Genomic DNA, 24251 nt, shown 5'->3' on the forward strand with positions numbered 1-24251 from the left:
GGTCACCGCCTTACTTTGTGTTTTACCAGTGGGCCGCGAACATAGCACGCGTTTCCTCTTCATTTCAGAAAAAAAAGGGAGCGCGACTTGGAATCGTTAAGAATGTGTTCGCGGAAGAAGTATCGTGACGACGAGAAAGACTGAAAAATCACACCAGGTCGATACGCGAGTTTTTGCGTGATTAAAGGAGCTATGCTTTTCTCGTATCCGAAGTATCATTTTTATGTTTCCAAAGGACGAGCGCTACACGTTTCTTCTGTGTCGTGCGGGCGACCTTTAATTGTTAACGTGTAAATAACGCGGGCGTCTGAAACTTGAGGACAAAGCAGGCCAGAGGCGAAAAGATTCGCGCAATAGCGAAGATTTTCTTCGCGCTAAGGAGAGCTTTTTCGAGAAGAAAAATAAGAAACAAGAAAGTAATTTCGAGAATAATGTATTTGATTCTGGAAAGCAGGTAAAATTTAATAAAAATACGAATAAAGATATAAGACTACTCGCTACGTTTGTAAGAAAAGTTCCTGGAAATACTTAAATTCAGTAAAATAGTGCATCATGCAAGACTGTATCCAGCTTGGAAGAAACGACTGAGACGAAAGATTTATGGTACAGTACTTTCAGTTATATCGGGGAGAATCTGCGAGAGAGTTCACTGCTTCACACAATACATTAGACTAATTTAATGGATCAATAAACATTCCCAGACGAAATAAATTTCACTACAGCTCGAAACTTTCTAAATGTTTCGCGAAAGGCCATTACGCCAGCGAATGTTTACGGCGCGAGAATACACTTATCAATCAGAGTGTTTTTAAAGTTCACTTCGTAGTCAGGACGATATATGTAGTTTTTGATGCATTTCAAGGAGCTTCGTGGATGCATCTTGCAATTATGACTGGCCAAACATGATTTACAAAAAAAGTTTCAATGTCTAAAAGAATAATGTATGCTAACCATATTCGTGTTTCTCTTAACAATAGATATTTTGTAAATAGTATAGAAAGTTTAAATAAACAGTAACCAAAATTGTTAAATATAAACCTATACAATTTTCTTCTTCTCTTGTTAGATAATTTTACGAACAATCCACAAAGAAGACGCCCAGCAGTTGATAAAAGAGCAAAAGTTTCATAATAGACATTTTATCTAAAATTGATAAAAAACGCTTCTACTACTGACACGGTGTCTAACGGATAAAAGACCGACAGCATAATGCCTTTATCCCGCATAATACAACGGGGGATTCACCAACGTTGAAGGGAAAGTTACCGACCGCTGCTCTTGCTGGTAAGTCAGAAACTGAGCTTAGTTGCTGCTATCAGAAAGATCCCATAGATGCTATCTATGGTAACTAACCGTACAATTTCATTTCCATAAAAAAATATTTATAATTGTTGATTGTTGTAAAAACAAAAGATTATCCTTTGTTTAAATGTTCAGGCTTTATCAAAATGCTACAAAACTCATAAAATCATTTTTAAATTATAAACTTTGATTAGATTGGCAGATTTCATAATACTAATAATAATAAAAATACTTCAATATAAATAATTGACAAATAAAAAATAATGAATAGAAAATAATTCGAGAATAAATATTTTAAAATTGCTGCGATTATATTGATTGCTTCCACACATTTTCTCGTCGCGGCACTATTGTGGCAATGAGACAAGCGCCCAAAATTAATCCGAGCCGCAAAAATCACCGAGTTAAAACCACAAGCTCAAACCTCCGGCAAAATGCACGATTCCAATAGCAGCAACCCCCATCTCTTCGCGCGAACTTTCTCAAGCGCAGCCAGGGCCACGAGCACGACTTGCCAAAACTTAAATCGCCGAGCAAAGACTCGGAAACAGTTGCAGCAACAACAGCAGCAGCGATTGCAGCTAGTCCTCTGCACTGATAACGATCGATCGCCTCCTTCCCCCATCCCCAAACTCGTTTACCGGACGAGCAGGCAAACGCTCGCGTACTAGCAAGTTTCGGGCGGCTTTTTCGCGCGAAACTTTCTCCTCCCTGGGCACTTTCCCCTAAATCTCGGCGCGCGAGCGCGCTTATGCCGCGCCGCGTAATATCGTAATATCGCGCAAGGCGTCGTTTTGGTATAATTAAAGTGGAAGTGTCTTTAAAATAGCCGCGGGGAGCTCGAATGAAAGCGAGATCAACTTTGCCCCGGCACTTTTGAATTAGAGGCGCGGAGGGAGGGGCTGTGTTTTGCTTTGTTAAGGGGGTATTTCGTAGCTTGATAAGGTTGGGCGACGCGGCTGAACGATTTTGAATTTTCGGGGCTACTAGATTCCTTATGTGAATTCACAAACGTGACTGAGGTAACTATACTTGGCCTTGAATTTAAATTATACGAGCGTGCTAATAAATAAGAGATCCAAGACGATAAACAACCTCTCAGGCGACGCTCAGAGCCGTCGTAATCAGTAATCAAATTTATTAGTTTCTATTGTCTTGGGGTAGCGGCGAAAATTCTTTCCCGATTTTATGACGTGGAAAGACGATATAATAAGGAGAAAAAGAACCGCCGACGCCACCACCGCCGCGTCCGTCGTCTCAGTAGCAGGAGCTGCGCGAGTAACGAGGGAATAAGAATGGCGCGTGAGAGCTGCGTCTGCTGCTGCTTCGGAGGCCAAGATTTAGTGGACTCGACTGTGGGTGTCTGCAGCTTCTTTTTAGCATGACGGTTGTGGTATCGATATTTTGAACAAAAGCAAAGCCATACCTCTCGACAATAAACATCGCGTAGCTCGTAGTACTCGCGTATGAGTATTTTTTACAGTTTCAATATGCATCGCGGGACGTAACGTGAAAGAAGGAAACGATTCGCGAAGGGTGCCGCGCGAGAAGTGATCGGCAAGATGTTGCGGCCCATTACAGCCCCGTTGGGTTTCATCGCGCCGCCTCGATCGCTAAAACATCATCGACGCTGTAGCGGAATACCAAGCGATACAGGGCTGCCAGAAGGGGCGAAGAATCTCCCCAAGGAGAGTCGAAAATTATTGCTTTTTCTGCACTCGAAGCAGTCGTGGAGAGCAGAAAGTTTTTATTGATGGATGGACTAGTGATTTCAGAGCTGTCTTCGTGTTTATGATAAAATTTTTCTACAAATCTGTTCGATGCTGTAAGAATATTATCGAGAAATCTCACATCGTCAGTGTCATCGTTTAATTTCTCTCGAGAAAATAAAAGCCAGCTAATACAGTTTTGAACAAAAATCAGAACCACTTTCCAGCCCATAAATCTATCTCTTTTCCGAGCCACCCCCCAGCATTCCGCAAGAGCGTTTTTCCGGTCGACCAGTAGCGGCGCGCGCTTTAAAACCGTAACAAGAGCGCGGCACTGTATCGTGTTCTCCGACGGGGCAAAAATCCGACTGGAGGTCCGAAGTAGCTGCTACCCACCGCCTCCCCGGAAACATTCGCCCCCGAGAGCACATCCGGGGATCCATTACGCGAGAGGAGTCTAACCGCCCGAGACGAGAAGCCGAGATTTGTTTTTTATGCTTCCGCTCGCGCGCAAGTGTGTGAGAGACGCGCGAGTGACGGATTCTTGGAAATTCGTTGTTGCATTCGTAGCTTCGATAGCATATGTTTATTGTAAGACGTGCTACAATATTTGTTGAGAAATTTGTATTATTAAATTGTTATGAATGAATTTATGCCATGAATACATTGAGCTTCCTTGAATTCCCAGGAAATCATTCGACAAAACTTCATTCTGCGCCGGAATATCCAATCAATGAGAGACTTTAAAAAGAAGCGCGGCACACCCTTCTTGGCGAAAAAATCGGAATTTTCGTCACGCTCTTACATAAATCCGTGTTTACAACTCCCGCTTGTACTTCTTCGTCGCTCCCCGGAAGTTTGAAAGTCCAATTAAAATTCATTCGTTCGCTCTTGGTATATTTCCGCGAGAAATCTGACGTGATTCCATTTTTAAAACGTTTCTTTCGTTTCTTTATTGAGAAGGGAGCTTGATCTTTTTTTATGGCGTCCGCGAATAATTTAAGATACGTGCGTCTAACTAAACAAGTAAAATTATCAAAATTCATCCGATCCTTTAAAATTCGATATTGTATAAATGTTCGTATCGGTAACGTTATGAATGCAAGCGAAGAGCAATGAATAAATAATTATTCGATAAATAAAACCGATTTGTATAATATGAAATCACACGAAATTACTTCCCGGATATGCAATATCCTTATTCTACGAACGGCGTATCAATGTCAATGGTATATTAATATTCTTTGAGATTGACACGTCAGTCCACTTCTATTGTAACCGATCATATAAAAAGCTTTTCAAATCGTCGCGATAGAACAATATCCAACTCCATTCACAATATCACCGAATCATCGAGATTATCATTGCAGCTGCGAGTAAAACAGAAAAGACCATAAATAAATACACGATCCAATTAAACCCCCGCTTGCGATTCTTTCCTTGGCGCTCTTCCTTATTTTCTTTCCTTCTCTCAATAATTTTCTCTTTCTCCCGCGCTGCTCGCTGCCCTCTTCTCGCGCGCGCGGGGAGAAAAGAGCATTAATGCCCCCGTTGTTTATGAGACGCGTCGTAAGAAACCAAAGCGCGCGAGGAGTGAGAAAACAAACCCGAAGATTTCGCACCTGGAAATTCGATTAAACCGGAGAAATGTAGAATCGCCGGGTATACGTTCGCGAGAAGATCGTCATTGATTCGCAACGAAATTTCAATTCGAAATTCGCCGCTCGAGGAGAAACGTGCGAGGTAGAGTATGGTATCCGGTGACAGAGGTGGGATATCCCGACCGACGAGTATCGCAACGTCCCCTGCGTGGTCGGCTGAAAAAAAATAGAAAGTTGAGAAAGCGGTATTTATAGCCTTATAGCTTTACAGGCATCGATTGGGCGATTCGAAAAAAAGAAGACGAATCGATACATATCCCCAGCCGCGCGCAATAATCCTCTGGCCGAAAGAAGGTCTCTGCGGACGTTTTCAGCGTTCGAGAGGGTTGAGCGTCCGGCGACTTTCAAGAGCGTATAATTAATTTTCCCGTGTCACCTCCCCAGTCGCCGCCACCACCGCGAATCGACGTGGCAAATCCCCTTCGCGACAATATTGCTGCTGGCCATTTAGTCGCCGTGTCTCGGGACCCGGAGACAGAGAAAGGGGTGACTTCGTCGACGCCGCATACCGAGCCGTCAATATATATCCGCCCGGCTGGCTGTACTCGGGCTTCCGTAATTAAACATAACAGATCAACACAAGTTCCGTCGCGATGTGCGTACGTGGAGGATGCGCGGAGGATAGAAGAGATGGATGAGTGCGTGCTGAAAGGGGGGACGAGACGAGGAAGGAATGATGCGGTGTGTCGGGGTAATGGAGAGGACCGCTGCCTAGTGAATTATCGTTATTAATTCGCCGCGAAGATCGTAATGGATAACTTTCAGCGTCAGCTCATTATCGTGAAAACGGGAAATTTTTTCGATCGGCAAGAGGCACACTGATTCTCAGTTTCGACCCTTGAGGTACGTCGGTTAATTGGATAAATGTCGCGGCGCTCCATCCCCGCATTTCCGGTAGCTCGGCCACGAACTTTATCCCGTGAGTCGCGAAAACAATCGACGAGCTTATTGAAAATGAGGTCCCTCGCGTCCTCACCTCGGCTCCTGCGATGCTTCCGTCGATTTATATAATCTACACGGTCGCGGACAGTCGGCGAATATCAACGCTCTATAAACGCTCGGATGATTAAATTTCTTATTTATGACAGCGAAATTCGGTGGAAGCTCATTAGCTTCGTTCGATCATCAGCTGGACTGCGGGGATAAATTATCAACATTATCCAACTGGGAGTATACGGCGAAAGAAGAAAAGGCGCGTTTGAGCAATTAACGACAGGCTCATTCGTCGCTTGGAGCCTTCTGGCGGCTTACACACATTAGACACTGCGTCATCCTCTTGCGTGCACTTATCCTCCCGACTGCTGTGTCTCTCTTTCTCCAGTAGTGCTCCTCCCGCGAGCAAAGACGGGGTGACGGCGAATAAGGAGGCTCGATTCTAATTACCCACCGTAAATCAGCGACAACACGTGCTCTGTTTCCTCTGTTTATCGAGGGATGTTACGCTGTAGCGGAAGACTAGGCGGCAATCTGATACGAGTTTAATCGTTCCGACGTTGGATGTCTAATGCCCGATGAAACCTCCAAACAAATGGTATTCAATTACCCACATTAGGGTGGGATGCTCGAGTAGTAGTCAGCTTACATCGAGTTACGTAATTTACGGTCTGGGTAATAAAACATCCATCGCTTGGCAGATCGACATTGTTTAGATCCAAATCTTTGAAGAATCTTTGAAAAACACAACAGAAATTCGAAAGCCATAACGCCGCGGGCATAATTTACCCGGCATAAATCACGTCAGATTTTAGCGCAATCTCGCGTCGCTTTGCCTTGTAACTTCGAATCAAGGATGGGGCCAAGCGCGACGCTGAGAATTAGCGACACGACTACGCAGCGAGAGATTAGTAGCTATGTAAATGGGAGGTGTGTTCTTCGCGCTGGCGCGATTTGTCATTTTTGCGCGGAGGAGGAAGACACGCCACGAGAGAAACAAGCTCTGAGAGGTGCCGCTGGCGGTGGTTCATTGGGCTCGCCGACTGTACCGCGTGTAAATGAGACGAGCTTTAATGCGGTTGTGGCTCGTGTTTTGTTTGCTGTGGCAAAGCTGATTATGTCGGGGAGTTATTTTTTATGGGGCTTACCCTACAACCGTGGAAACTCTTTCGTAGAGATCTTCAAGTGTAATTCATGGATGTGAAAAAATTAACACTTTTTTATTTAATTGAAGGATTATTCTAATAGAACAAAGTGAGTTTTTCACCTCAGTATTTTCTCCCACGCAACACGAGATGAACTTATTATTTACCCGATTTTTCGGAGAAGAAAAAGCCAGGCACTCGCTCAACGCACTTCACACAATATAAATTCAAGCGCGAGATCTTTCATCAAGCAGCTTCTTATGAGCTTCGAGAGACTGACGAAAGAGAAAGAGAGAAAGCAAGAAAACCGAGTAGGCAGAGAGAAGGAGAAGTACAAACGCTCTCGAGCGCCAATAACGCGCGCGGCTCTATTTTATTTAAGAGGCCCCAGTTTTTCATTAGGCGCCCCGACTCCCGCTGCAGAAATATATATGCGCGCCGTTTCCCCATTACCTTGAATACATTATTTACCGTTCTTATTTTGCCCTTTTCCCATTCTTCTCCGTGCTCAAAGCCAGTCTCGGCGCCCTCCGCGGTCGTATACAGTCTCCTGATGACTTTGGAATGAATATATCATACATTTCAATCCAAAACGAGAAATGCTCTGTAACGTATTCGCTTCGAAAATCAATGCCAAACAGAATGTATACAGTTCAGACGATAAAAGCACAGACGCGATCTAGCAAACTTTCCACTCTTTACAATCCACGCTCGATTGACTTTTGACGAACACGTGATCCCGAGCGCGCGCGAAACTTTTCAAAGTCGCAAAAATGCAAGATCACGCGGGTTCGTCGAAAAAACTTTCGACGAGGGGGGAAGGACGGCGTATCGTATAGAAGATGATCGTTCGATTCGTATACTGATCCACGTGTGTCTGCGCGGCTGGAATCATTCGTCGTGTGGTGCGTGGAAAAAGTTTACTGTGTGACCTTGCGGAAAGGAGAGAATCGATCGGAGCTTACAGGGTGAAGGAACCTCTGCGGAGGAGGCCGATTTCTTATGACTAGGCGGGGGTGTTGGCGGGAGCACAGCTATACTCGGAAATCCGTTGACCTTCCTTCCCGAGAAATCGTATTCAGTGATCCTATTCATAATCGTGCCGAGGACAGAGCCGTCGGACAGGCTCGATGGTCTTCGTGGAAAAACGCGATTAGCCCATTACTGTCGATGAATTATTCGCGAGCTCGCCTGGATGAAAGCATAACTTCGATTGATTGTAGAGAAGTACGGGATAAGTAATAGACGAGGGACTTGAGGGCTCGACATTGTTTCATTAGTTTTGAAATGAGAAAAAAAATGAAACTAAACTCAGAGATAGATTACACTGTCAGCTTTGACTACACATGCATATTGAATCCAAAATTTCTTCCAGGTAAAAGCATTTACTCGTAGAACACGATACTCCCGAACGTCCATAGCGAATGGACACGACGTCGATCCTCGGCAAAAAAGAAACACCGCCGATATAATACTTATCAAGCGCAAATAAAGAGAAGGACCGAAAGCAATTAAAGCTTCCAGACTAAAGGCGCGATAAGAAAATTGCCAGCGCACCGTGGAAAAGAAGAGCAACAAAACAGAAAAACAGCTCGTACAATCAAAGACGCATCAGGAAGCTTATCACCCCATCTGACTAAACTGCCGACCTCCCCCATTAAAAACTCTCCGGCTACGGCGCAAACACTCGTTGTACAACTGCTCGAAAGCGCGTCAACGACGAGCGCATTAAAAAGCCGCAGCGAAAGAATCTCGCGCGCCGCCGCGAGATCCACGAAATGGATAAGCGCCGGAGCTGCCCTTGCCCTTCTTCCCGCTTTATAATCGGCATTATTCAAATGAGACAGCAGCAGCAGCAGCAACGCCGTAATCTGCGGCGAGTATCGTCTAAGTTTTCCTCCCGCAAAGGAAGAAAAGGTATAGGAATAGGCGCTTTTTGCTCGAATTTTCTCTCGGGCCGGCCGCCGCGCCAAATTATTTGCCTTTTCTAAATTAGCGATGTTTGCTCGGCGCGCAGCAATTGTACTCTTGGGATTATTTATGGAAAGCTTTGAGATACCGGTTGTTGTTTTTTCTCGGGGTAAGCGTGCGCGGGTGTGCGGAGGGAAATCTTGCAACGATGGAGTCGGTGCAAAAAGAGGAGGTATTTCTTGCGGCGATTTTTAGTACTCAAAAGGGTCGGCCTTTATACGCGGCGATGCGTGTGTGTGTGTGTGTTCTGCCGTTAATGGGCTTTATATGGTTATGATGTGTGGTGATTACGAGACAAAGGTTGGATGCGTTCTTGTTAGCCCATCGGCTCCTGGGATGTAGTCAAACACGTCTGCACGTTTTCTCGTCAATCTAACCGACATAGGCTTGAAGAGGACGAAAAAATACGCAAGCACGCGTAGGCTAGATCTTCTAGTTAACGTGCGAAATTTTAGCATTTTGACTCTCCATTTTTTTAAATAAAGGCGATAAACCCTTCGACCGCCTTGATTCCAAGCTGGTCAACTCGAGAGGCTATAGTTGGTACACGTAAACCGCAGCGAAGTACAGAGAGCCCTTACTACCCCCCAGAAGACACAGCAGCTATCCCAACAACTGACGCTCTCGAAACCCGGACTCGCGCTGCATAGTTGCGGGCTAGTCCCGGACGCGGCTACGCGTAATTAGCCGAATCACGTGTAACAGCTGAGCATTAACTCGTAATGCGACCCTTCATTTACTCGGTCATTAGCCCTGCGCAGAAACACACGCACACCTTGCAAGCGGAGGGTCGCTCTTATAGGCACACTCTACCAGCACTTATATCATCCCTTCGTCCGTTTCGATTTGTCTGTCGCTCCTGGAGAGTGAGACTGAGAGTGAGAGGGGGATAGGGTTCGCCTTTGCTCGTCGCAAAACACACGTGGGGGTAAGTGGTGCAACTGTAACTGCCGGAGTCGGAGCAACTTGGCTTATTGACGGAAGTTTTGCCTGCAGTAATTATCGTGGAGTTACGTGTACGTGTGTCAGCTCTCGGTCGGATTAATATTCGATGAAAGGCGGACGTTTTTTAAAAATTGATGTAACAAAGATTTCAAAGCCTAAGAAAATAGGCATCGCGATAGGCATGCAGCTCAGCCGACTATAAACGACTATGCAAAAGTATTCGATGTACTTTATTCGAGTGTACAGAGCGAGGGGAAACAGACGCGACCTGGAAATCCCCGCGCAGCTCTCGCAGGTTATCTCGGCAAGAAAGAGCGAGAGTCTCGATGTCAAATTACCACACCGCCGCTTTGTCTTATCGCGGCGTTGCCGGGACTGTATAAGCTCTGGCGCAGCCGTACCCGATAAAAACTACCCCGAGATATCGACTCTGCATACGTATCAACCGAGCGTCGATACGGACACCCCCTATGGATAAAGCAGCCGAGTTTCTTTTCTCAGCATTATTGCGTAGATCGTTGTTAACTCGGAATCGGCCCTCGAAAAGAGAGAGAACATTACGAGGCACTTATTTCATTCCGAATCTTACACCCGCGGCAAGTGGTTCGTCGGCAGTGGCAGCGCCTTGTAAACACGGGTCGGCGGAAATTCGCGGGCAAACACGGGATCGTAGTCGTCTCTGGCTAAAGAAGCCCGGGGTATTAATTACTCGCAAAACCTCCGCATTTCTTTGAGGGCGCGCATGTGTGGACTTGCCAAATACAGGATATCGCGCGCGGGCTTTTATCCTTTCCGCACTGCGCTCCTCTGCTCTTGAGTGAGAGACAAGCCGGCTTTTCCTCACAAAGGGAAGGATATTTACAAATATCGCGAGGAACAGCTGCGCGGGCTCCTCGTGAGAGTCGAGCAGCCTGACGCTTGTGGATTTTTTGAGAGGTTTGCGTGCGCGTGTGTTCTTTTCCTCGACTGCTGCTGCTGCTGTTGGCCTTTGATGTGCGGATAGTGGAGGAGGAAACGCGACTGTTTGCACTCGCTACGAAGTGTGAGCTCGAGAGACGAGCGAGTGTATCAGTGTATCTCAAAGTATCTATACGCATCTTGAAAAACGTTACCAGACGATCGCGTCGTTTCCTTTTATTTCACCCGCACGGCTGCATCAATCCACTTCGCAGCTGATCGATAAATTTGAATCGCAAATAATCGAAGCAGCAATTTCTCCTGCATAAATATTCATCGGTGCTATGGTCGAGCGCGGACTAGTGCAACTATCAGGATGAGCGCAACATTAAATACGCTGAATTATGCTATAAGCCGGCGAAGCCACCCCCTCCGAAGCATTTTTCTCCTGCGCCACGATCCCGACGTCACATATTCGCCTTATCCCGAGTCAATAATCAAATCATCAATTATTAGCGCAATCAATAATACATAAGCCGCATGTGTCGCATTCGTCGCCATCCCGCACAACCTGCTATTACGACCTGTGTATCCCCTTCGCAACTCTCTCTCTCTCTCTCTCTCTCTCTCTCTCTCTCTCTCTCTCTCTCTTTCTCTCTCTTTCTCTCGAGGCGGAATATTTTATTGCACAACACACGCATCGCGATGGTTTGTGGTTTCGGCCGACAATTAGCCGCGGCCTTTATTGCCTCCTTTTTCTCCTCATCCGACGAGCCTCTAATAGAGCCATTAAGTGCGTGTTTCTTCCGAGAACAGACGCGTATATTACCATAGCGGGACTCCCCCCGTATGTGTAGAAGGAGTATATAGGGAGGGAACGAAAAAAGAGCCACGTGTTTTATTGTCGAGGCGATGCTAATTCGCGCGCATTTTCCTTTATTTTTTTTTATTGTGCCTTTAATTGGTGAAACATCGCGCGAAGACGTTATGGTGGCCATAATCGCACGGGCGCACGCAACGCGTTGTGTATGTATACCAGGACGCGTAAACTGCTGTTGTGTGTGTGGCTTCTTTTTTCAGCTATAGAGTACACAGGGTTTACACTCGCATATATAGCAGAGCGAGTGTGATGTCTCCGGAGACTTTTTTTATTATATCGCGTCAGAGGTGACGACGGCTCGAGATGTTTTATTTATCGAGGTTTATTGCGTACGTTTTCTTGTACAATTATTAATTGCGAACGACGCGAAGAAGTACAGAGCTCAGCGCGTTATTCATGCGATGCTAATGTTCTTATGACGCTTATATTCTATAGCTCTATTTTCGAGCCAGCTAATAATCATATTAACGCGTGTTTCGTAAATTAATGAGCAGCGTTTTCTATTTATAGCGAGTACACACAAGAGCCTTGCATAAAATCACCATGAAATAAAGATCGGCAAAAGATGGATCAGAAAATTTTCAAACAGTCCCGCTGCACAATCCTGGCGTAATCGAATACAGCTGCAAACGTCAGCTTTATACGCTCGCGCACAGCAAGCAGCAGCGAAACAAGAAGTGCCGTCGACGACGGCTTCGAAACTCTCGCGGGGCGCTTCCAAAGATTCAATTTCAGATAAAGACTGCAGTCGAGCTTTTTTTCCTCTCCGCGAGTGTAGCCCTGTACGAGGAAAGAAAGAGAGAGGGTCGTATAATTGGCGCAAGTTTAAATAAGCCAAGCGTGGACACGCGGAAGTGTATGTTTGGGGATGAGGTCGAGATAAACAGGGGATCAGACGAAGAGACTATATATATTTCACCAGAAAGAAAAACATCAATCGCGTTATAAACAAGCTAAGCCTTATCATCGTAATCGTGCGCAGAAAAATGTCTCCCGCTTTTATTTACGTCCCCCATTCATACTAAGCTGTGTGTGTGTGTGTGTGTGTGTGTGTATACGTGAGCCACGATGTCCAGTCTTTCTCTCGGCGATTGTATTTGCTGACTGTGCTTCCTTCGGCTCGATCGTGTCCGTTTAAGATATACGCGAGTCCGAAGAAGAAACTGTCTCGCTTATATTCTTTGCTTCCAACAGCGTCAATGCATTGTTTTGTTGTCGATAACGGAGCTGTCGCACTTTAATTCTGATATTTACGGGCTCCGCGTAAAAAAAAATAAGCCTATCTCGCGAACTGTAATCGAGTTTGGGCATCGTCGATTGTTTACTCCTCGAAGCCTCTGAGTTCGACTCGTCTCGTGTTGTCTTCGCGTGTTCCGTTGCTATTCCGCGACGACGCGGGTGTACACAGTAAGCAAAACAGTGATTGTGTTTGCCTCATGTTTTAGGAAGGCGCAATCTAATCCAGCAAAAGTGAGAAAGAGACATTAGCGTCAATTTTTTACTTCCTCTACTGCGATACAGGAATCGATAACGTGCTGCTATTCTTTCACCGACAAAACGACTCGCGAATTATTCGGCGTAAAGCTCTCGCTCTCTCTCTCTCTCTCTCTCTCTCTCTCTCTCTCTCTCTCTCTCTCTCTCTCTTTCTCTCTCTCTCTCGGTAGAAGCCGAAAAGGCACTCGGCGAGCAGCGAAGAGTCATCCCCGAAGAAATGTATTCGCTCCAATAATAAACGGCGAATCCTCGGGCGCAAAGAGAGAACACGCGGCGCACTCGTGGAAAAACAAACGCGGCGCGTCTCTGTACACGCGCGAGAGCATTTGCATGTGGCGATCAGCCATGCGGAAACCTTAGCCGAGATGGAAGCGGAAGGGGTCGAGCTGAGATTCTCTCTCGGCTTCTGCCGCGGAAGCCAGTGCGTGTTGCCGGCACAGCTTCCCACGGATATTGGTATATCCTTTTTACGGGGGTCGCTTGATTCTCTGTCTCTGTCTCTCTTTCTCGCGACGGGATTCGCCGAAATCGGGTTGTACCGTTATTGGATTTTTCCGAGGGATGGAACTCGACACGAGTGTTTTAGAAGATTCGCGATCTGTATGTGGAGGGCTATTGATTCGTCCAAGGGGGTGGTTACTGTTATCGATATTGCTGTTTTCGGATTTGCGATCACTGCATGGGTATAATAATATATTGTATAGGTTTGAATTTTAAATTCGGAGCACTGACCTTTCGCGAACATGCTGCTTGGCGCGTCTTTGACACCTTGAAGATCTCCTCGAAGGTATCTGAAACAGAGAGAAAAGTCGATCTCAGCCTGTTTTCTAGAAAGACAAAAGAAAGCGCGCTTTCGCCTGGCTCAGCATCACACCGGCCTCATCTCGCCTCGAAGCCACGGGGGAAAAGAGCGTCAACAGATCGGTCAAACAAAATTATAAGTCTATCGCGGTGCAGGCGGCGTCTCGGCTTTTCTCCTCTCTTTCAACCTTTTCCCCGGCCAAATAATAATAAATTAACGCCGAGACGCCGCCCCGGGAGTTACTTAAGGCGACTTAACGAATATAGATTAAAAGTTGTGCGTTCGGCTCTGTCCCTCTCTCTCTCTCTCTCTCTCTCTCTCTCTCTCTCTCTCTCTCTCTCTCTATCTGTCTCTCTCGCTTCGACAGAAGTACAGAGAGCGAGAGAGAAGAGCAGATTTTCGAGGCGCTCGCGCTGTGTTTGTATTTTAATGAGGGGGCTATGCTAATCCTTCGCGGCACGCCGTCATCGCCGCTTTTTCGCCCGTTTTCCAGCTTCACAGCTCCCGCGAGCGTCTATGCGCAGGATGATACAGAGCTATATATATTTTTGGTTAGTTATGCGGGCGCTCTCTTCTTTTCCCTTTGTTTCGCGAGGATTTTTAATATCCGGCCTTGTAGTCCCCGAGCCGCGACGTATATTTGATTGGGATCGCTTCTGCGCTGCGCGAATTTTATTTGTCGAGCTCCGCCGAGATGAGCTTTCGCAGATTGTAATTCTGTGAGTCTTGACGCGCACGGATGGTATAGGTATATAATACCAAAACCGCTTCGATCAATTTCGCGTCAGCTGCGTGTCCCGTTCGCTGTCATCCATATGCATGCGCTCTCTGTTTTACTTTCGCGGATTCTCTCCGTACTTATTTCTCTTCGCGGCGAGCGTTGTTGCACCAGGCTGAGCGTGTAAATGGGGTGGCCGCTGGACGCCTGGGATAAATTCACACTTTCTCGCGCGGTCGCCAACGGCGTGTTTAGGAATTTATGAGGGGAGATGCGCTGGAATTCGGGCTTTGATTTATTTCGTACTTCTTTTTCGGTAGCCTGCCTAACTGAAAACTTTGTTATGGTTAAAAGTAGCGATGTCGATGCATTAAAAGCATCTTCCTTGTTTACTACGTTCGCGTCCGTGAGATACGATCGACGGAAACCGAAGCGACCCAGTGCCATAATTCCTCCCTGCAAAATCGATCGCTCTCGTGGCTAAATGGTGATTTCTCTAGCACTTTCCCTCTCATCCGATCGACTACGACTGATTCTGCGAGCAGAGATTGCGCTCACAGCATAAGCAGATAATTTCGAAACTCGAAATCGATTAAGAAAATAATACGTAGGAATCGAAAGAAAGCTCTGTTTAATTAGCGATGTTTGCCATTCGCGGAAACTTTCTTCGAGCGAGCATCGAGAAGTTGGCCGAGTCGCATTATTTAAAGTACGTATAGTACACATTCGGGGGTTGTCTCGAGACGGCCGTCTCTTTCTCTCGTAGAGCAAAAGTTTCCGCCCATCCCGAGAAGTTTTCATGGTTATCATTGGACTTTGCGAGAGACGGCGGGAGACAATAGGGGCCGGGGTCCAATCGAGTCGATGTACATACATACGTATATATATATTTACAGATCGGAGGACGTGTACCGGCGACTTCATCCCCGTCATATCGCATCCAAATCTATCTATTAAGGCTCTTGACAACCCACTTGGGGTATCAGGAAGACATAAACAAGAATATCCCCGGGTAATTCGGCCGGAATCCCTATACTCGTAAATGTAGTGAAATTTACCCTGACCCTGACTACTGGCGAAAACTTTATATTTGCCCTCCCCCCCCCCCCCCCATCAGTTCGCTTGTTTGTTTGTTCGATCATTTACACGTTTTCTCATCCCCGACTTTTCCCTCTCCGAGCGCGATACGAAAAATCAATCAAGAGTATAGCGATTCTGGAAATTCTCTCGGTCCCCCTGCCTAGACTGCAAACACGATACACAGAAGCGCAATATAGTATCTCGGCAAAAAAAGCGCGACGACGAGAAACTCGAAATAATCGAAATTTTTTTTTCAGCCAACGGGCGCAGCAGCTGCAGATTTCCCGAAAAAAAGAAACACCACGTGGACTCTCCCCCCTAGAGCCGAAAAGAATGCAGCGAAACAAAGGGGCGTCGGCACGTACGTGTCCACATTTCATCTTCGCTGCATACATATTGTTGACTGAGTTGGACTGAGGCTGATCCATCGGAAAATATTCAATCGGCACGACCCTTTCGCCGACGGGCGGACGAGACGCTATATCGATTTATATTCAATGCCAGGAGACAAAGCGGGCATAATCCGCGTTTAATTGAAAAACTTGTCTTTCTCCATTTATGGCCGGGACACTGTGCAATCGTTGAACTGTCGCAATTCGACTTAAAGCGAGGCCTGGCGATACACTAGAAATTGTTGTTGTTGCGTCATTCTCGTTCGAATTATAATGTTGTACGAAGCTTTGTGAGTTAAATTTGTATGTTTCATTAAGACTATTGTTGATCCTACTTTGGCATTCTCAACGAACGATTGTTAAATTGTGCTCGAGAAAATTTCGTAATCATGCTACAAATACGAGGACTGGAAAATTTGTATTCAAGAGTTACATTTTGCTTATCTGAGTAACTCAGTCAAAGTGCAGCAGTTTAAACAAATTTATATTTTAACAACAGTCCCTGTTCCGCCGCGGAAAATCTAGTTTGCTCTTTACTCTGATTAAGGCGATGGGGTTAAATTTGAAAAGTTTTTAAGTGTACCCAGGACGAGTTTTCGGGGCTATGATGTATATTATATTCGAGAGACGTCTTGCCTCGCGTCGTCTGCCCTCGGCTTGTTTGCCCCGTCAGTCGCACCACCTCCGCCTCTTTCCCACAGGAATGATTAACCTGGCGCAACGCCGGAAAATCAAGATGCCGAAAAGTTGTACAAGTTCGTGGTTTGTATAATACGCATACCCGCTGACGATGATGATAGAAACGGTAATACGTCTGTTGTTCGAGTCACGGTGAAAAACATAAAAAATGTAATATCTCCACCAGTTAAACCTCATAAATAAGGGTATTATCCCGCAGCACACGTTTTCACCAATCGGAGAATCGCAGCGTCGTAAATTAGTCCTCGCAACGAGCACTCGATTCTCCTCCCTCAGCTGCAGCGGAAAAAGAAACATCAGCTGCTGTACGCGCTGCGATAATGAATCAAAGTCGTCGTCGACGACGATTCCAGCGAAAGGAGAGACAGTGCAAAAACACGAAGGAATAAAGGCGCAGCCCTCCGCTGTTTTTCACAGGAAAGAGCGAACAATTAAAATATGACAATCGTCGTTAGATTTAATTATCGGCTCGAACAAATTCCCCTGCCCGAAAAAAGACATTCCCCGAGGAGGAGGGAGAGGGAGCGAAGAATCCTTCTTCTTTTTCGACCCTTTACCGAGAGGCGCTTCGCTGGCAATCAAAGGCGAAATCTTCCGAATCATTTGTAACTGGCGTCTTTGTAGCGGAGGCCGCGCAATAATTATCGCCGCCACCCCCGCGAGATTCCGGCTTCGTTTGTTTTATCGCCGAAAAGTCGGGGCGAGAGGAAGATCGTTTTGACGGAGAAAGAGGCGTCGGAAGTCTTGTATATTTTATTTTTATCAAATTATTTTCGCGATCGACTATTTCGCACTTTGGAAAAGGTCGAAAAGAAGAATCCGGCGATGTTCAATTCTGAAAGAGAAGGCAGTTCGATCGAGCAAACAAAATTCCCTTTGAAGAGCTTGGCAAAACAAGTCTTCAGCCAAGTCGGCTCTTTGTGACTTTTTTATATACCCGACGCGGAGCCACTAACTCAACTGGCGGTATGCATCATTCCGTGTACTCAGTGCTACAGCCCCGACCCCTGCGGAAAACTAGACAAAAGAGGCATTAAAAAAAGGCCCGCGAAAATATTGCGACAGCCCGTAAAAAAGAATCGCGACGACGGCGACAAGGACGAGAGACTTGACTACTCGAAAAAAGAACGCGCACAAAAGAAAGAAGAGGGGAAAACTTCTTTTATAGTCGAGCGAAATAAAAGACAAGGCTCTGCACGGCGGGCTTACGAAATTTGCATCTCGCCTCGCAGGGTTATTATGCAGATCGAACCGCCGTCGATTGGCCACAAATTTCCCATAAATTCACGTTCTGACGTTTCCTCGGGTTATACCAGCGCGTCTCTAGCTTTCTTTTTTGCTTGGGAGAGGTGTCGACGGCGGCGGAAAACTATTTCGCTGCTGCGCGCCGTGAAGAGAAGGAGAAAAACAGGGACACAAGGGCGGAATACATTTGCACCTCCTCCAGATAAAGTTTCATGGCGCGTTTAGTGCCGCTTTCGCATCGATTACAAGGAGATATTACGGAGTGGCGTGGGAGTTTCTCCAAGAAGTTGTTTGCCTTTTTATGCAGGTTCGATAGGGTTGCCGTCCAACGAATCGATTCGTCACAGCCACTTGCTTGCTGTAATTAACGATTCATGAAAAGTATTCAGAGACCAAATATCTGTCGATCGCGCGAGTCCGCAAAGCGTTTCGAGAATCCACCAGCGCGTCGAAAAACACGAAGACAATTTCACTCGTGAGGCGCGAAAAGTTTATTTTCCGATATGCTAATTAAATATTTGGAAAAGTTTACCCGCACCCGCGCGTGAGGTATATCGCTGATGGGGACGTGCGAGACACGGCGGAAAAAAAGTCCCTCGCCCTCGCGGCCGGCGCGTAACCGCAAATTTTCGGTTTTTAGTTTAATTAAAATATTTGCCATCGTCGCTGCCCGCGAGTTTCAAGTTTTTCGGACGCACGCAGCGATGCGACGATGTGTCGAGTAATCGAAAAATTATGCTAGTCATTGCGTGATTGGGAGGCGATGAAATATTTTGAAAAAATAAGCGCGGCATTTGACGATAATGTCGTCATTCTTTGAATAATATCGAACGTCGAGCTTCATGTCATTGTTAAAAAATGATAATTTTATTTTTGAAAAAAACTTTTTCGCTTATTTAGAACATGTATAGGCTACTCTCTACCACCAAACATATATGGAGAAATCTACAGAAAATATGCAGTTAGAGTGCTCGAAAATCCGAAAAAAAAATCGATGCTACATCGCTGCTTACCACACTTTTCTTATCCTTTGAGGTCTATAGAACACTGAAAAGGCGATGATCCTGCGATATCGACCTCGGCACAATGATTTCTGGGCGATTTAAAATTTTTTTCGTGAAATTTTCGTCGTAAAAATTCATGAAAAGTAGCCATTATTCAACGGCATGTACTCAAGCTCTGGGGGTGCAAACAGTAAATGCGTATTTATAGGATCAAAGTATGAGATAAAATCTTCAATTTTAGCCCTGGTGAGTTAAAAATAGTTGCTTACATTCAAAGTTGTCTTGGTCTGAAAATAGTGAAAAATCGAAATTTTTCATAAAAAACACAAGGTAATTTTTTTATTTTAAAATCCTAATAACTTTTTACTCCTGTTACAATGCCGCTACCCTAAGCGGGTCTTGGGCGTTGTCGTCCAGATCGGACGGGTGGGTGCCTATCACCACTACACAGCGCGTCCTTAGGTTGCGGATAGAGGAACAGCCCCTGAGAAAGAGGTTAGCTGCGAATAAATTAAATAAGCAGCCGCGGACAGCCGATAGGAACAGGCGTGGGTATGATGAGCCCACACTGTCGAAAGCATTCATCTAGAAACACTACGCAAGCACCACAACAACAAAAACACTTCACATTATCTCTTATCTCTCAATCTATCTCTTTCATCACACATTACAAAAATGGGCAAAAATCCTGCTGCCGAGGAGGATGCGGGAGCGATGACAACTGCCCCGAAAGGGGATGTGTAGAATGATTCGTCACCTGGTCTTACGCGGTAACGATGCCAGCGAAGGCGCGCTGCCTTGCAGGGGGGCGTTAGGATGCGAGAATGAAACCGTAGTGTGTATGACGACGAGTTGACACTGTCCTCGTCAAAGTCGGAAAGCTCTCATACTTAGTTCTAGAGAGGTATGGGGGTTATCACCTCTAGAACGGTGGACTCACCTGCGATCGGAACAGGATCCGAAGCGCGCGGGTTTAACATAATATCATGGCTCAAAAAAATCAAATCCGAACCAAAAGGGACTTAAGGGTCGGAACTTGGAATGTTCGCAGTCTATACAGAGCAGGTGCGTTTAAAGAACTCGTAAAGGAAGCTGATAGGTACAATCTAGATTTGGTAGCAATACAGGAATCGCGGTGGCCAGATGGCGGAGTACTAGCATCGAGTAACTTCACGTACCTGTATGGGGCCGGGAGTGGGGGATCTCTAGGCACCGGATTTCTCGTAAGCAAAAGCATCATACATTCGGTTAAAAGTTTCAAATCCGTCAATGCTAGGCTCTCGTACATCATTATCGAAGGTGAATGGTATAGATATGTATTTATTAATGTACACTGTCCTACGGAGGACAAAGAAGAAGAAGCTAAGGATCTCTATTACGAAACTTTAGAGCAAGTAATCGACCAGTTCGCGTCTTACGACACAAGAATAGTATTAGGCGATTTCAATGCTAAAATAGGTAGGGAGGAAATGTTTAGGCCTACTATAGGGAAGGAAAGCCTGTACGAAGCCAGCAATGATAACGGTATTAGGGTCATAAATTTCGCGGCGGCAAAAGATCTTATAATCAAAACTACGTGTTTTAAGCACAAGAACATACACAAGGCAACGTGGACATCGCCGGACGGGGCCACACAGAACCAAATTGATCATTTCCTCATTGAAAAAAGACGTCATACTAATGTTCTTGACGTAAGGGCTTACAGAGGGGCAGATAGCGACTCGGACCACTTCGTAGTAGTAGCCAAATTAAGAGCTAGACTAGTAGCGAATCAAAATAGTAAGCGAGCAAACAAGGTAGAAAGCTTTGATATTGAGAAACTACGAGATAGAACAGAGCGAATTAGGTACCAGATAGAAATTAATAACAGGTTTCAGGCACTTGAAGAAGCAAACACATCGCCGGAGGGGAATGACGAACCGAATAGCTTATTGGGGGACATCGAAAAAACGGTAAAAGAGGCCGCGAACAAAGTACTGGGTAAAAAGAAAAAGCCAAAGAGCAAACCATGGTTTGACGAAGAGTGCGAACTCTGGTTTGAAAGGCGCAAAAAGGCTAAATTAGATAGCTTACAAAATAGAAGCGATAGGACCGTAGATGAGTATTCTAACGTAAGGAAACAGACGAGCGCGATCTACAGAAATAACAAGCGGGGGTATCAAAAGAATCTTATTAGGAGAATAGAAACTAACAGTAAGGAAAATAACCCCCGCGAAATGTACAAAGGGATTAACGCCATCAGAAAGGGTTTTAGGAGTAGAGCGCAATTGATGAAGGACGAAAACGGGGACCTCGTAACAAATGACAACGAATTACTGTCGCTGTGGAAAAATTATTTGGATAAATTATTAAACGTGCACGAAAATAGCGAAGAATTAGGGGACGAAATTCACACTGCTGAACCCCACGTGGAGGAACCGAGCTACCAAGAAGTAGAGGCCGCGATTAAAAAACTAAAAAACAACAAAGCCGCGGGAAATGACTCTATACCAGCTGAGTTACTCAAATATGGGGGCGTCGAGCTCACTTTCAAAATCTATAAACTAGTATGTGCCATCTGGAAAAATGAAACAATACCCGAAAATTGGAAGGAATCTATCATTATACCGATTTTTAATTCATCAAGCTTTTAACACACATCGCGCAATAACATTGAAATAATTTGTTAATGCACATCCAACAAAGGAATAAACCACTCGTCCAGCAGTTTTAATTCCAAGCGAAGCGCGAGGAGTGTCAATAATGATATTGAAAGAAACTGTTTTTAAGCCAAGGAAAAGAAGAGCCAAGCGAAATTCAAAGGCCCGCGAACATTCACGCGAATCTTAACAGATTAATTAATATAATCTCTCTTTCGAGCTTCGTCCTCCGCCGCCGCCTCCTTCTCGCGAGAGGTGACTGACTGACTGCCGCGCGATTTCGTCTCGCTCTCTCGCCGGCAGATGAATATGATTAAGGTTAATTATAATTGGAAAAAGAAAAGCCTCGGCAAATATTTCAAGCCTCGAGCGAGACGGCGAAGAAGGAGACGAGGGGATGGAGAAAGGAGTTCTGAACTGGACTTGGATTTTCTCATATTGAAGGCCCGATCAATCACGTTTATTTAAATGAGTTTAATTACAGCGATATCCATTCATTTCGGCGGTGCCTCTGCACTTTGATAATTATTACGGGCGTTTGGCTGTGTGATATAATTTGACTGAGAAGATTAATTTTTTTCGCGGTTTTCGAGCCGTTCAAAATTTATTTTGATTACTGTAAAAATTGTAATTATTCAGTTGACGAATAGAGGATGTGCATTTGATAATGCGTATATATTTATTTGCTAATCGAATGATAAAACATTGATTCTTCTCCAATATTATAGCATTCAATGTTTGATGAATTCTAATTCAAAAATAAAATTACGTCTTGTACAGTATTCTTGACTTTCATTCTTTGTAAGTGCACGACGTTTATATTCAGAAAGTTCCGTCGGTATTTCGAAAATATAATAAATATTCTTGGCTTAGTCGATAAAATAGATTCATCATAAGCATGAAAAGTTACCCAAAATTAATTTTTAAAGAGTCGCGAAACTTTCCAGTTTCCCGCCCCGTGCGATATTAAATAGCAAAATGAATATTTATGAACAATAGCGCCGTATTTATGCAATATGTTCGCGATCCTTCGACTCTTGGGGTCTAAGCCGACGATTCTAATTAAATTCATGCTAATAAGAATGAGGACGCGGGACTCTGGTCAAATAATTTAGAATACTTTTACTTCCTTCCAGAAAACACTTTGTAATATTAACATTTTTTAACTTATAAAAAATGCCTTAGAAACATATTTTATGCATATATTAATGTATTAAATTACGGTATCCTCACACCTCGCGAACTCTTTTAAAAAAACACATACAACTCTATATTGCCGCGAGACTTACGCGCAGCACAGTGTTTTGATGACGAGGTGGATTATCGCGCGGTTATACATTTCCCCCGTTTCTCGACCCTTTCAATTCACTCTCGCTCTCGCCTCTGTTCTTCTATTGATTTGATGGAAAACCATCAGACTGCGGGTAAATATTAACCTCGAATCGCGCGCCTCGTCGTGCTGTAGCGGAGGCACGCGAGGCGTATTTTCCTATCTGAAATTATGGTTCAGCTGACGGCATAAAGTGTTGTTTTAATTTCAAATTACTTTCGAATCATTCTGTCATATCTACTTATCAACTGTTTTGCTTAATTTCTAAAGTTTTGTGAGAAACGTTCGTATAAGCGATGGCGCAGGAGAGTGCAACCAGATCATTTTCATAAGAAAAAAAAGCCCAAACGCGCCGATATCGAGCTTGTACTCACGCGCGACATGAAGTAACTGGCCAAAAGGGGTGCAGGAGCACTACCTTCGAATTTATGCGCGCAGATGAGGGTAAGAATGAGAGGCTCCGCTGCTTTATAGCGGGAACGTGTTCCGCGAGACGCGAGCGTAAAGCTCCCCCCCCCCTCTCCCTCTCCCCTGAAGTGAACTACACGGGCGCATGCATTATTTAGACGACAGCGAGAGAAAGAGAGAGACGAAGACATTATATAGCCGCGAGCAGTCTGCCGTGGAGGTGGGAGGATTGTCCCGAAGGCTCTAATTAGGTATAAGACGAGAGAGAGAGAGAGAGAGAGAGAGAGAGAGAGAGAGAGAGAGAGAGAGAGAGAGAGAGAGAGAGAGCAGAACGAAGACTTTGTTTATTCAAGATTCCGGCGCGACGGTGGGTTGCTTTCTTTGCTGACGAGATTTTTCGGCTTTGTTGGCGTATTATTAATTTCAACTTAGACGATGTGGGATCGCGTATGCGATACTTTAATGACGATGTTTTGGCTGTGATAATGGTATCGGATCATTTTTTTGTGCTTGGTGAACGTATTTATTTCGGTCTCGTTTTTTCATTAATTAATGTTGCCTTCGAAATCATTCGGTTTATTCCGTTTGATCATATATGCGTATTACTCGCTGGAATCAGTCATCACTTCCTTCCATCATTACGTCACCCTACGCCTCGGTATCCAATGGAAAATAATATCACTTTCCGAGACACAGTAGTTGATACTAAAAAATAATGACTTCGCATGAACGGTTTCCACAGTGTCTGACAAAAAAAGCCTTGAATGATGCATCGATCATTGAAACACCGACTAAAAAAAACATGAAGTACAGAAGTACCTACACACACGCGTATGACACTGATAATATTGGATTTGTCCTATTCTCGCATGCACAAACGAATAACTCGACGGATGCCGCGAGGGTTTTTGCTCATTATACGCTTGTACCTCTACGCTTTCACTCGTTTCCCTTTGTCCGCTGGCGCGTGTGGTTTCTTCGCGAGCAATGCTTTTTG

General features: G+C 45.1%; 1 protein-coding gene across 7 annotated transcripts in view; it reads right to left on the reverse strand.

Annotated features, from left to right (window-relative positions):
• Positions 1 to 24251, reverse strand: part of LOC100678173 — a 222750-nt gene that overhangs the window by 150831 nt on the left and 47668 nt on the right. For all 7 annotated transcript variants that reach the window (XM_031929110.2, XM_031929106.2, XM_031929107.1 and 4 more), the window contains one exon: positions 13670 to 13728. The gene's annotated coding sequence lies outside the window, so the exon portion shown is untranslated. The remainder of the gene's footprint in view (positions 1 to 13669; positions 13729 to 24251) is intronic.

Source organism: Nasonia vitripennis, chromosome 4, assembly GCF_009193385.2.
Source record: "Nasonia vitripennis strain AsymCx chromosome 4, Nvit_psr_1.1, whole genome shotgun sequence".
NCBI classification, from domain to species: Eukaryota; Metazoa; Arthropoda; class Insecta; order Hymenoptera; family Pteromalidae; genus Nasonia; species Nasonia vitripennis.